This window comes from Montipora foliosa, chromosome 6 (assembly GCF_036669935.1).
Source record: "Montipora foliosa isolate CH-2021 chromosome 6, ASM3666993v2, whole genome shotgun sequence".
NCBI classification, from domain to species: domain Eukaryota; kingdom Metazoa; phylum Cnidaria; class Anthozoa; order Scleractinia; family Acroporidae; genus Montipora; species Montipora foliosa.
In genome coordinates this window covers 43942830-43945329 of record NC_090874.1, presented here as the reverse complement: position 1 = coordinate 43945329, position 2500 = coordinate 43942830, and positions in this window count along the sequence as shown.

Below are 2500 nucleotides of genomic sequence, written 5' to 3'. Positions count from 1 at the left end.
TCAGTATCCGATTGATTTGCCATTATTACTGGGTTGCCAAACCCAGTCGGAATCTCGGTTTCATTTTGTGGGTTTTTTTGTTGTTTTTATTTTTTTCCGTGTCGGGAAAAGTCTTGCCTGTCACTCCCCTGCTAAGTGGTGTCTTTGTGCATAGAGTCTTCTGTGCGTATTTTGTTAGGTTTCAGGGGGCTGGGGTAATGCGTAGCTTGCTCTGCACAATTAACCTGTAATGGCCTCGAAAGTCATTGTAACGCGAATGGCGTTTTAGTTCATCTTTAAAGAAAATATACCCATATGGAGCTCAAGAATGGAACGTCAAGACAGGTGGTGAAACATAAAGATCACACTCACTCACTCACTCACTCAATCCTCGGAGCCCCGCTGGGGATGCATAAGGCACCGACAAACTTCTTCCATTCAGACCGGTCGTGGGCCAGCCACCGCAGCTCGTTCCACGTCTTTCCAGCTGTTTTCATCTCGTCCTCGATGGTCCTCCGCCAAGTGCCGAGTGGTCTACCCCGGTGCCTCTTTCCAGGGGGCGCCCAAGACAGCACCTCGAGCGGGTGCCGGCCTTTCTTCATGCGAAGGACATGGCCAAGCCACGTCCACCGTCTTACCTCCAGAATGATAAAACATAAAGATCTGGAATCTTAAAAGCGACGAGTAATGGACTTCGACAGCGTGAATCTTTCGCCCGTCGAGCCGAAATCAAAATGAGCTGTACTTCTATTATTTCGCCAAGGTGGTGTTACGTACAACACTGAAACCAAATGGAAATTTCTCTGGTAACTTATGGGTTCAACAAAGACAGAGAGGGAATCGAACACCACAAGTAGATCTGTGATCTCTGTTGTGTGTCTCACAGTGTTTACTGAAGTCGCATCTATTTGAAGTTTGCAAGTAACATTCATTTTGTACTCAACTCTGCAAAGGTTAAAAAAAATTGGAAATGTGACAGTGAAAAATTATTTGAATGAAAGCTTGTTGTCTCTTTTGTGCTTTATTATTTACGGTCAAGGTTCTTTCGAAAAGGGTTTGATGTGAACTGTCAGAAATTTATTTAATTGCTTATGCTTTGTGATTGTGTTTCGCTTGCACGCACGCAAATGAAATAGCACGGGTTTCTTGCCTCTTATAGCAAATATGTTGCTTGTTTCAATAAATGTTTCGCTGGAAAATATTTCTGTGAAATTTCTAGCTTTTGTAAATTTATCATGTTGTGTAATTTTCGAGCTTAGCAAAATTGCATACATGTGTTGAAATGTGATACGGGGAGAATTTCTGTGGTAACGCATGAGTCACAAAAATAAACAGGTCTGTGTTTGAAGCGTGCTTGAGTTTCAACAAAATGACCCCCAAAATTGGGAAAAGATTGTGACGCTGGGCCCAGTTGTTTGAAAGCCGATTACCTTAATCCAGGACTAGCGCAATCTTTTGTTTCATCGTTTCAACTTTTTGGTGAAAGTTTCCTTTGCTCATTTTTGTTCTTCAAGCTTGACTTCTTGTAATGTAAAGTTTTACCGAATATCAGTCTTGAACAGCATTTGAGAGTAGAGAATAAAACTCCCTTGTTAATTTTTAACCTGAGATTAGCGTTAATCGGCTATTGAACAACTGAGCCCTGATGAATAATAAAGTAGCTGCTATTACCAAAACGATGGAATTACCTGGTGATAAATAACCTTGTCTTGGAGAGTAAGTTTTTGATTTTCCAGAAACAATGGTCAACCTCTGAGAGTTGGGCGATTGTGATCTTTGTGTTGAATTCGCACATTTCTTGTCAAAATTTATAACAATTGAATGAAAAAGAAAACTAACAAAAACAAAAATCCGGTGTCTTGGCATCATTTGACACAGATGCTTCACTGTTTCGCGAGTAAACATGCCGCGGTAACTTGATCACTGCGCCCTCTGAATTCGATGTGCGATTTACTCGGTGCAGCCAAAAGTACAATTACACCAAAACAACTAAAATCTCCTAAAATGTTTTTCGCTGATGGTAACTTTTTATATTCGTGATTCAAAATTAATGTTGTTTTCATGTCGTAAATTTGTTACCGATGGCAAAATATTTTATTCTCGATCGACCGTCCTAAAACTTCCTTCTTCTCTTCTTAAAAACTGTGTATCCATATTTATTTACTTTTACATCAATATTTGTTTTGCATAAAGCAAGCTTACAAAATCTGTATCTTGCTTGGTTCGCATTTGATAGCATTAAAATAGAATTTTTGGTCCTATGCTTCTGTTACCGAGTGGTATATTTCTTAGGTCGCCCATCCAGATACTAAGGCAGGGGTCGCACTAATGCTTTTGGTGTTTACATTGGATATAAAATCTGTCATCGCGTGCCTGCGACAAGTGCGACCCTTTTGTCGCGACCAGATATAACTATGTCGGAAGGACCTAACGATCAAAAAAGCCGATGTCCTGCCTCGAAGCAGGTCATATCTTGTCTAATGGCCTTAAAATACCATTTTTATGTTTTTCTTCGGCCGCG